Source organism: Mustela nigripes, chromosome 2, assembly GCF_022355385.1.
Source record: "Mustela nigripes isolate SB6536 chromosome 2, MUSNIG.SB6536, whole genome shotgun sequence".
In the NCBI taxonomy this organism is placed as follows: domain Eukaryota; kingdom Metazoa; phylum Chordata; class Mammalia; order Carnivora; family Mustelidae; genus Mustela; species Mustela nigripes.
This window is the reverse complement of record NC_081558.1, coordinates 61,247,273-61,259,872: the sequence shown is the minus strand read 5'-3', so window position 1 is coordinate 61,259,872 and position 12,600 is coordinate 61,247,273.

Below are 12,600 nucleotides of genomic sequence, written 5' to 3'. Positions count from 1 at the left end.
TTCATGTATCTGTTGGTCATCTGTATGTCTTCTTTGGAAAAAAGTCTATTTGGGTCTTTTGTCCATTTTCTGCTTGGATTATCACTATTTTTAATTTTTTTTTTTTTTTTTTTTTAAAGATTTTTTTTATTTTTTTGTCAGAGAGAGAGAGAGAGAGAGAATGAGTGCGGGAGAACACAAGCAGGCAGAGCGGCAGGCAGAGGCAGAGAGAGAAGCAGGCTCCCCACTGAGCAAGGAGCCCGATGCGGGACTCGATCCCAGGACTCTGGGATCATGACCTGAGCCGAAGGCAGTGGCTTAACCAACTGAGCCACCCAGGTGTCCCTATCACTATTTTTTAAAAAATATTTTATTCATTTATTTGACAGATCACAAGTAGGCAGAGAAGCAGGCAGAGAGAGAGGAGGAAGCAGGCTCCCCGCTGACCAGAGAGCCCGATGCAGGGCTGGATTCCAGGACCCTGAGATTATGACCTGAGCCAAAGGCAGAGACTTTAACCCACTGAGCCACCCAGGTGCCCCTAATTTTTTTTTTTTTTTTGCTCCATTTATTTTACCCCTGTAAATCTTTACTACTTTATCAACATCTTGCACATTCTAAATAGCAGCTGCTGAATGTACCCAGCATATGTCAGTCAGTAAACACAGAAGTCATGTATTTCCAAGGGTCAACTTGTGCTAACTACAGAGCAGAATAACACCTCTTGCATTTCTCCCTGAATATTCTGGTAAGCAAAACTGTGTTCATGAAAATACATGCAAAACTTCAGGTCCTGCCTGAGACCCGTGGTGGGTCCAAACCTGAATATGCAGCTCTAGGACTTTGGGATACCACCAAAGGTTCCTTGGGATACCTGTGGACACGAGGTCTCATGCTACATATTCTCACTCCCACTCTGTTCTTATGGAGGGAAGAGAACCGAGATGCCCATGGGAAGGGTCCTAAATACTGGAATTAAGGCCAGTAGGGCTTGAGGTAAGAGCAGCTCAACTGTGCCATCTGGGGCAGCTGACAGAGGAAATGAGTTGTGAGTCTGTGTTAGTCCCTCCCTTGGGCTAGACACTGGTGCAGCTGCTTGCATAGTGATCTCTCATTTTCTCCTGTGTATATAGGCACCAACACCCCATTGTTCTGATGAGTTAAACACAGTCAGAGCAGGGATGCTTAACCTTCAAGTCCAGGCTCATTAGGAAGGGTGAGGGTAGATCTTCAGGGAAAAGACTGTAGCAAGATGGCCCTGGGCTCTTTCTGGTCTCACAGAAGGCTCTGCAGAGCAGAAGTGCTGGTCTCAGAGGTGGTACATCTGTAATATTTGGAAAGAAGAGGGAGTCTGTGGGGCAGGCATTCCCTTAGGCCTGCGAGTAGACAAAGGTTATCAGGGTAAGTGGAATAGAACGTCCTGAGAGACTAAGGTTAATTACCTGGGTCCTTACATCTCCTAGGGTTGCTCTGACATTACATTTAGTGTCTCCACACAGTGCTTTTATTGTCCTTTGTGGCCAGTAAGGTACAGATTTCAGATATTGTCTCAACTCTACACTATTGCCATTGCACTATCCCTAGACTGAGCATTTTCAAATATCCCTCCTTCTGTAAGGTTCTGCTGCGATTTTACTGGTTTATGTCTCTTCAAGTAAAATACCTGGATGCCTTAAAGTGTGACAAACTGTGATAAACACTCCAAAGAATGGGCATCAGCATTCCATGGCCATTATTCCCCAGACTGTGTATCTGCCTGTGCTTTGAGTAATGATGAATTAATGCAGTATGATTTCTGCTACCTCTGATTAACTGAGATCGTGACCATGATAACCAGGTTGTAGCTAAAGAGTCATTTTCTTTTTTTTTTCTTTTTTTTTTTTTTTAGTACCCAGATTTTTGTTTATTTTTTTAATTTCTTTTCAGTGTACCAGGATTCATTGTTTATGTACCACACCAAGTGCTCCATGCAATACGTGCCCTCCATAATACCCACCATCAGGCTCACCCAACCTCCCACCCCACACCCCTCCCTCCAAAACCCTCAGATTATTTCTCAGAGTCTACAGTCTCTCGTGGTTTGTCTCCCCCTCCAATTTCCCCTAACTCCCTTCTCCTCTCCATCTCCCCATGTCCTCCATGTTATTTCTTATGCTTCACAAATAAGTGAAACCATATGATAACTGACTCTGCTTGACTTATTTCACTCAGCATAATCTCTTCCAGTCCCGTCCATGTTGATATAAAAGTTGGGTATTCATCCTTTCTGATGGAGGCATAATACTCCATAGTATATATGGACCACCTCTTCCTTAACCATTCATCCATTGAAGGGCATCTTGGTTCTTTCCACAGTTTGGTGACTGTGGCCATTGCTACTATGAACAATAGTAGGGGGGTACAGATGGCCCTTCTTTTCACTACATCTGTATCTTTGGGGTAAATACCCAGCTGTGCAATTGCAGGGTCATAGGGAAGCTCTATTTTTAATTTCTTAAGGAATCTCCACACTGTTTTCCAAAGTGGCTGCACCAACTTGTACTCCCACCAACAGTGAAAGAGGGTTCCCCTTTCTCCACATTCTCTCCAACACACGTTATTTATTGTCTTAATAATTTTGGCCATCCTAACTGTAAGGAGTAAGGTGGTATCTCAATGTGGTTTTGATTTGAATCTCCCTGATGGCTAGTGATAATGAACATTTTTTCATGTGTCTGTTAGCCATCTGTATGTCTTCATTGGAGAAGTGTCTGTTCATGTCTTCTGCCCATTTTTTAATGTGATTATCTGTTTTGTGTGTGTTGAGTTTGAGAAGTTCTTTATAGATCCTGGATATCAGCCTTTTGTTTGCACCATCATTTGCTAATATCTTCTCCCATTCCGTGGGTTGCCTCTTTGTTGTCACCAAAGAGTCATTTTCTTGACTCAGGTTTGAAAGGAATCTGGCTAGCAGCCTCTGGGACAGCTCCTTGCAATATTTCATTCAAATGCTAATGAACACATAGGACAAACTGGAAATGCCAAGTAATGCCATGGATGAAGACTAAACACAACCTTGACAGAATAGGGGAGAAATCTGCATTGACTATAAGGCAGGGTCAATTGAAAAGAGAAACTACTGTGACTTTTGCCTTATGAAACAAAAAAATAGTGAATGACATCAGGTAACAACATTTGTAATATATATGAAAGACAAAAGATAATTCTGTTTCCACTGTAACAAGCTCTTAAAATTCAATTTTTATGGACAGAAAAGCAGGAGAATGAAACTGGACCACTTTCTTATACCACATACAAAAATAAACTCAAAATGGATGAAGGACCTAAATGTGAGACAGGAAGCCATCAAAATCCTAGACACAAACACAGGCGGCAATCTCTTTGACCTTGGCCACAGCAGCTTCTTGCTAGACTTCTCTCTGAAGGCAAGGGAAACAAAAGTAAAAATTAACTATTGAGACTTCATCAGGATAAAAACCTTCTGCACAGCAAAGGAAAATAATCAACAAAACTAAAAGGCAATCTATGGGATGGGAGAAGATATTTGCAAATGACATATCAGATAAAGGGCTAGAATCCAAGATCTATAAAGAACTTATCAAACTCAACACTCAAAGAACAAATACTCCAACCAAGAAATGGGCAAAAGACATGAACAGACACTTTTGCTAAAAGACATCCAGATGGCCAACAGACACATGAAAAAATGCTCAATATCACTCAGCATCAGGGAACTACAAATTAAAACCACAATAAGATATCACTTAGGCGGCTGCCTTTGGCTCAGGTCATGATCCTGGTGTCCTGGGATCGAGTCCCACATCGGGCTTCTTGCTCCGCAGGGAGCCTGCTTCTCCCTTTGACTCTGCCTGCCACTCTGTTCTGCCTGTGCTCGCTCTCACTCTCTCTCTTTCTCTGACACAATAAATAAATAAAACCTTAAAAAAAAAAGATATCACTTCACACCCATCAGAATGGCTAAAATGAACAACACAGGAAACAACAAATGTTGGCGAGGATGCAGAGAAAGGGGAACCCTCCTACACTGTTGGTGGGGATGCAAGTTGGTGCAGCCACTCTGGAAATCAATATGGAGGTTCCGCAAAAAGTTAAAAATAGAGCTATCCTACAACCCAGCAATTGCACTACTAAGTGTTTATCCAAATGATTCAAAAATAGTGATTCAAAGGGGCACATGCATCCCCCAATGTTTATAGCAGCAATAGCCAAAATATGGAAAGAGCCCAGTTGTCGTTTGAAAGATGGTGGATAAAGAAGATTTGGTGTATATATACAATGGAATATTACTCAGCAATCAAAAAAATGAAATCTTGTCATTTGCAATGACATGAATGGAACTAGAGGGTATTATGCTAAGTGACCTAAGTCATTCAGGGAAAGACCAACTATCTGATTTCCCTCATATGTGGACTTTAAGGAAACAAAACAGATGAATATAGGGAAAGGGAAGGAAAAATAAGATAAAAACAGAGAGGGAGGTAAACCATAAGATATTCTTAATCATAGGAAATAAACTGTGGGTTGCTGGAGGGGAGGTGGTTGGCAGGATCTGGTAACTTGTTATGGGTGTTAAGGAAGACACATGAGCACTGGGTGTTATGTACAACTGATGAATCACTGAACTCTACCCCTGAAACTAATAATACATTGTATGTTAACTAAATTGAATTTAAATTAAAAAAATTAAAATCAGTGTTAAAATGTCAAACATACCAATAAGCATGTGCAAATGCCACCAAGAGACAATTCACACAAAAACATAAATTAATTACCTCAGTAAATGTTTGTTGAGTTCCTACTATGTGTCAGACACCATTTGAGGGACTGTGGATCTGGTCTTTCCATGCTAATGTGGAAGAGAAATCAGAAATAGGCAAATAATCTAATAATGTCAGGTAGAGATAAGGATAAGAAAACAAATAAAGGTGGGGATAGAGATAGGGAGTGAGGATGGTGGAGAGGGGTTATATTTTAGACAGGGAGATTTGTAAAGGCCTATCTGCAGAGGTGACACTGAAGCAGAGACTGAGTGAAGATAGGTTGTAAGCCATGCACAGATCTGGTAAAAGATACTCCACACAACTCCCAAGAAAAGAAGTTCCCAGAGAAAGGGGCAAGTACAAATGGCCTGTGGTAGAGAAGAACTCAGCCTGTTTTAAGAGCTCAGGGGCCAGAGTGACTAAACAGAGATGGGAGGAAAGTTTGGGATGTGAGACTAGAAATTAGGCTAGGCCTGGATCCCAGCAGAGGGTTGGGTTCATCCTAAGGGAGGAGGTAGCTTCTGGGTGACCCCGAGGAGAGAAGTGACATGATCTGAATGGAGCATGAAGAGCCCCCCCAGGGCTGGGGCAGTGAAGGGACTGTAGAGTGAGAGCAGAGAAAGGGGAGCCTGTGGAGTGTTCTAAGGGAGAGACAGATAAACCAGATAGCAGAGCAGTGCTGGACGTTCTTGAGAAGCCATCTGATACATGATTGATTTGGAAAAAAAGTACTGGCTGGAATATGGTGGAGTGTTGGAAATGGAAGAGGGCAAGAGGGGCATCCAGGAGAACTCTAAGGCTATTGACCAGAACAACTAGAAGAATGGACTTGTCATTTATGGAGACAGTGAAGACTGTAGGGTTCTGTGATAAGGGCCAGGAGATGCTTATTGTCTATCCAAGGGAAGTGGGTAAGGAATTGACTATAATGTCTGGACTTTAGAGAAGTATGGGATGGAGAAAATTGTTTGGATGTTGTCAGTGCAGAGAGATGGTGTTTACAGATTTGCAGCTGGCTGATCCCTCCAGGGGAGTCAGTGTAGATAGAAGAAGTCTGAGGATGTACCTCAAAGCCCTCGTTGCTTAGAGGTCAGGGAGGCAGAAAGGAACCAGAGAAGACTGGGAGGGTGGCCAATGATGGGGTCAGAGAAGCAAGAGGGAGAGTAGTATCTCCAGGGCCAAATGGAAAAGGTGCTTCAGCAAGGAGAGAGAGATAAACTTTGTCAAATTCTGCTGTTGTGTGGCTGAGGTGGGCCTGATCGTGGACCCTCTGATCTAGCCACTTGGAAAACATCTGTGACTTTGCTAAAGGTGTCTGGGGAAGTGTTGAGGAGCCAGAGCAAGAGAGAATGGGGGCCAAGGGACTAGAGATGCCTTTTGGATGTCTCCAGATGGAGAAGGGAAAGCAAGTATCACTGGTGGGGGTATGGAGTTCAGAGGAGGTTCTAAAAATGAGAGGCACTCTGGTCTGCTCATGTGCTAACTGGGAATTCTTCAGCAGAGAGGGGAGGAATGCAGGAACGCAATTCTTGGGGAGGTAAGATGGGGTGAATCTAGTGCATAACTGGAGGGTTTGGCTTTAGATAAGAGCAAAGAAAATCCTCCCACTGAACCTGGAGAGAAGGAAGAGCAAGTGGGAACAGCTGCAGGTAGGTAGATGTGATTTGGGAAGCCTGTAGAACTCTTTTCCAGTTCCTTCTATTTCTCAATGAAACAAGATGCCTTGAAATGGGCACTTATCCCTTATCAATAAAAGTGTAAATTAGCCATTTGGTATTGGGCTTCCCAGCTTGGCAGCTAGGCATCCTCTTGTCCCCAAACATGGCTACCTGGATACACCAGGGCTACCCAGTTGGCACAAATGGGAGTTCCCTGGCTCATTGGAGCCATCATACCTGTCAGCAGAAGCCCAAGATATAGGATGTCCATAAGCCATTGTGGTTTGGATTTGTAATAAATTCACTTCCATGTAAGGTATAAACAATTTGTGAAATACATACTGAAGAGAATTTACTAGAGATTCAGATAAAGTTCCCTGTGCTTTATTTTTTTCCTTTCTTTCATTTTTGTAGGTAACAAGCTCCCCATGACACTGAGATGACTCTATCCAAGTGTATCCAAAATGATAGTGGATATCAAAACCAACACCAAAGAAATACAAACAATTATAAGAACATATTATGAGCAACTATACGCCAGCAAATTTGACAATCTGGAAGAAAGGGATGCACTCCTAGAGATGTAAAAACTACCAAAACTGAACCAGGAAGACATAGAAAACCTGAACAGACCCATAACCAGTAAGGAGATTGAAGCAGTCATCAAAAATCTCCCAACAAACAAGAGCCCAAGACCAGATGGCTTCCCAGGGGAATTCAACCAAACATTTAAAGAAGAATTAATACCTATTCTTCTGAAACTGTTCCAAAAAATAGAAATGGAAGGAAAACTTCCAAACTCATTTTATGAGGCCAGCATTACCTTGATCCCAAAACTAGACAAACACCCAACAAATAGGAGAATTACAGACCAATATCCTTGATGAGCACAGATGCAAAAATTCTCACCAAAATACTAACCAATAGGATCCAACAGTACATTAAAAGGATTATTCACCATGACCAAGTGGGATTTATTCCTGGGCTGAAAGGCTGGTTCAACATCCACAAATCAATCATTATGATACTATACATTAATAAAAGAAAGAACAAGAACCATACGATACTCTCAATAGATGCTGAAAAAGCATTTGACAAAGTACAGCATCCTTTCTTGATCAAAACTCTTAAAAGTGTAGGGATAGAGGGTACATACCTCAATATCATCAAAACCAGCTGTGAAAAACCCACAGTGAATATCATTCTCATTGGGCAAAAACTGAGAGCTTTTCCTCTAGGGTCAGGAACATGGCAGGGATGTCCAATATCACCACTGCTATTCAACATAGTACTAGAAGTCCTAGCCTCAGCAATCAGACAACAAAAAGAAATAAAATGCATTTGAATTGGCAAAGAAGAAGTCAAATTCTCCCTCTTTGCAAATGATATGATACTTTATGTGGAAAACCCAAAAGACTCCACTCCAAACCTGCTAGAAGTCATACAGGAATTCAGTAAAGTGTCAGGATATAAAATCAATGCACAGCAATATGTTGCATTTCTATACACCAGCAGCAAGATAGAAGAAAGAGAAATTAAGGAGTCAATGCCATTTACTATTGCACCCAAAACCATAAGATACCTAGGAATAAACCTAACCAAAGAGACAAAGAATATGTATTCAGAAAACTATAAAGTACTCATGAAAGAAATTGAGGATGACACAAAGAAATGGAAAAATGTTCAACGCTCATGGATTAAAAGAACAAATATTATGAAAATGTCTATGCTAACTAAAGCAATCTATACATTTAATGAAATCCCTATCAAAATACCATCAATTTTTTAAAGAAGTGGAACAAATAATCCTAAAATTGGTATGGAACCAGAAAAGACCCCAAATAGCCAGAGAAATGGTTGAAAAAGAAAACCAAAGTTGGTAGCACCATAATTCCAGACTTCAAGCTCTATTACAAAGCTGTAATCATCAAGACAGTATGGCATTGGCACAAAAACAGACACATAGATGGATGGAACAGAACAGAGTGCCCAGGAATGGAACTTCAACTCTATGGTCAACTGATCTTCAACAAAGCAGGAAAGAATGTCCAATGGGAAAAAGACAAGTCTCTTCAACAAATGGTATTGGGAAAATTGGACAGCCACATGCAAAAGAAGGAATCTGGACTATTTCCTTACACCACACACAAAAATAGACTCAAAATGGATGAAAGACCTCAATGTGAGAAAGGAATCCATCAAAATCCTTGAGGAGAACATAGGCAGCAATCTCTTCGACGTCAGCTGCAGCAAGTTCTTCCTAGAAACATCACCAAAGGCAAGGGAAGCAAGGGCACAAATGAACTATTGGGACTTCATCAAGATCAAAAGCTTTTGCACAGCAAAGGAAGCAGTCAGCAAAATCAACTAACAAAATGGGAGAAGATATTCACAAATGACATATTAGATAAAGGGCCAGTGCCAAAATTTATAAAGAAATTATCAAACTCAACACCCAAGGAACAAATAATCCAATCAAGAAATGGGAAGAGGGTGTACCTGGGTGGCTCAGTGGGTTAAGCCTCTGCCTTTGGCTCAGGTCATCATCTCAGGATCCTGGGACTGAGCCCTGCATCAGTCTCTCTGCTCTCAGCAGGGAGCGTACTCCCCCCCCCCTCTCTGCCTGCCTCTCTGCCTACTTGTGATCTCTCTCTCTCTCTCTCTCTGTCAAATAAATAAATAAATAAAATCTTTTTAAAAATGGGCAGAGGACATGAACAGACATTTTTGCAAAGAAGACATCCAGATGGCCAACAGACATATGAAAAAGTACTCCACATCACTCAGCATCAGAGAAATACAAATCAAAACCACAATGAGAAATCACCTCATGCCAGTCAGAATGGCTAAGATTAACAAGTCAGGAAACGACAGATGTTAGAGAGGATGCAGAGAAAGGGGAACCCTCCTACACTGTTGGTGGGAATGCAAGCTGGTACAGGCACTCTGGAAAACCGCATGGAGGTTCCTCAAAGAGTTGAAAATAGAGCTACCCTATGACCCAGCAGTTGCACTACTGGGTATTTACCCTAAAGATACAAATGTAGTGATCCGAAGGGGCATGCGTACCTGAATGTTTATAGCAGCAATATCTACAATAGCCAAACTATGGAAAGAATCTAGACAACCATCAACAGATGGATAGATAATGAAGATATGATACACACACACACAATGGAATACTATGCAGCCATCAAAAGAAATGAAATGTTGCCATTTGCAATGACATGGAAGGAACTAGAGGGTATTATGCTGAGCAAAATAAGTCAATCAGAGAAAGACAATTATCATATGATCTCGCTGATATGGGGAATTTGAGAGTCAGAGTGGGGGGTTTGGGGGGTAGGGAAGGAAAAAATGAAACAGGATGGGATCGAGAGGGAGACAAACCATAAGAGACCCTTAATCTCACGAAACAAACTGAGGGTTGCTGGGGCGGGGTGTGGAGAGGGTGGTTGGGTTATGGACATTGGGGAGGGTATGTGATATGGTGAGTGCTGTGAAGTGGGTCAGCCTGACGATTCACAGACCTGTACCCAATAAAAATAATTAATAAAAAAAAGAGAAAACTGGATTTAGGTTGTAAATGGCAAGAAGTTATTTAAACTGAAATAATGATTACAAAAAAAAGAAACATAAATTAAAATTTATTTTTGTTTCTACCTCAGTAAATGAGGAAATATGGAGGAAAAGAGTAATTTTCCTGCTGAACATGTTTTGTGGTTTCTAGAGCTGTCTAGGGTGTGTCTGTGGAGGAACTGTGGCTGTTGCCTAATAACATGTCTTATTCAACAGAAATGGAAACATAGTGCCTGTATCCTTGAGAAAACAAATTGGCCCTCCTATGGATGGAGAGTGTCTTGAAGGGAAACCGTATATTCCTAAATTTGCTAAGAACTGTTTGTCACTTGCTGTCAGATAGTACCACTTTGGGGTAGCCCACCATGGGGTTGCCAGCATAGCTATATTACAACTCATGTTGAAACTGGTTTGGTCCTCACGGGCCAGGGAAGTGGGTGTGGATGGAGAAGAAAATCCACTTCTGGTTGGGACAGACTACCCTAATTTTGAGGGCACTAATGAGGCATCAACTTGGGGCCAGGTATACCCAAGGTGGACTTCTCAGTCAAGTTGCCATATTTCCATGAATAGTTGGTGGCTTTGTGGGACCAGAGGTCAATTATCTCCTCAGGGATAGACTCACACAGAGAGAGAGACAATGGAAAGCCCACCAGACCTTGTATACTCTCCAGATACAGTGGATTATAGAGGTAGTAGCTCTTCCCACCAATTCAAGGAGTGTATGCTCCACCTTTCTTGGTGATGACATCCTTGCAAAGACGACTTCTCCCTCAGATGGTCATTTGATGAGCATAAATAAGCCTAATGTGTGTACGATTATCTGGAAGGGGCTGGGCATTTCCTCCAGGGTGGCCATCCTTGGACAGTGGCCCTTCTCAACTAAGACTCTGCCTACCAACTCAGATCCTATTGATAGATTTCCCTCTGGGAATCCTGGTATCCTTGCTGATGAGTGTCTGTTTACCACCTTCATTAGAGATACTGATATCACAGAAGAGCTATTGACAAAAGCTGCCCCACCCAGGCTGCCATCTGTCATTGTGAGTGGACTGATTCTGTTAAACTTGGCATTCTGAAGGGCAGACCTCCCCTCCCAGATCTGCAGACCTTCCTTCTGGATATTTTTTTTCCTGCTCACCTGTGTTCTCTGCTCTGAGGCAGGGGTTGGTCTGATTTTTTCCCAGCTTTACTGAGATATAATTGATATATGACATTGCATAAGTTTAAGGTGTACAATGTAGTGATTTTATATATGTATATGTTACAAAATGATTACCACAATAAGGTTAGTTTAGACATTTATCACCTTACATAGTTTTAGTTTTGTGTGTGTCATCAGAATTTTTAAATCTACTCTCTTAGGAACTTTAAAATATACAATACAACATTGTCAACCGCAGATAATAGGATTGGGTTCTATTTTTATCAAGATGAAAAAAAAATCAGTAGATAGAGTATCAAAGGATCTACCTCTTTCGTTAATTCCTTGCATGATCTTGGACAAGCCTCTGCCCTCATCTGGGTCTCCTGTCTCCCACTGACACCTACAATTCTGCGATTCTGGGACTAAGAGTCCCAGAGGCAAGAGCAAGAAAGTAGGCATTTCTTCACTGGGAAAGTTTCAACTGAAGGAGAGGGAGGAGGAGGAGAAGAAGGAGGAGAAGGAAAAAAGAGGAGAAGGAGGATGACGAGGAGAAGGAGGAGAAGAAAGAGAAGAGGGAAATATCCAAAAGTTGTCACCACCATTTATTTGATCTTGCTTTGCCAGGTGAGCTTGGTGAGCATTGTGAAGGCAATCTTACTAAATCCTCCAATAATCCTAGGTGGTAGGCACTACTTTTGTTCTTATTTTTCAGATGAGAAAACTGAGCCTCAGAGGTGTCAAGTAACTTGCCCAAGCTCACAGAGTTAATATGTTGGGACACAATCACAGATCTCTCTCTGTCTTTGGAGTCCATTTCCCTCTGCTTTTGGGAAGCCTGGAACTCAGAAACAGTAGTGGGTCTGATCCAGCTGTGCTCTTAGGACCAACTGTCTTTTTCAAATGTGCCTTCCTTTAGCCACCAGCATCATTGCTATTTAAGGTTTTCAATGAACTTCCCTATTTTCTCCTTACTCTGTCTTATTCAGCAAAATGACTGACTGAATGTTTCTTATGATACAAATTTAATTTCCATTTAGAAATGAAAGTACTTATCTCTCTACTTTGATTTTTTCAAGCCCAAAGAATTTTTCCCTCTTTTCTTGGGAGTCCAGAAATAAGCTAAAATTTATTTAAAGTTTTATGATTCAGCAGTTGCAATGAGGTTCAAGTGATAACGAACAAACCTGTGGATAGCCTGAAGAGAATATGCCCCTCTGTTAGTTGTTTGAGCCAATGTTCCAGAAGAGTCTTCCCACCCATTCTGCTCCTAATGCATTTCAGTATTCACATGCTTTTCTTACATCTTAAGATCCCCATGCTCTCATATACCCCCTTTACATATGCCATTCACTGAGCCTAGAATGCCATCTCCTCCATTGTCAGGAGAGCTCCTTACCCTTAAAGACTCAGGTCTGACTGCTCCTCTGTGACCAATTAATGCACTTCTCTGTTCTGC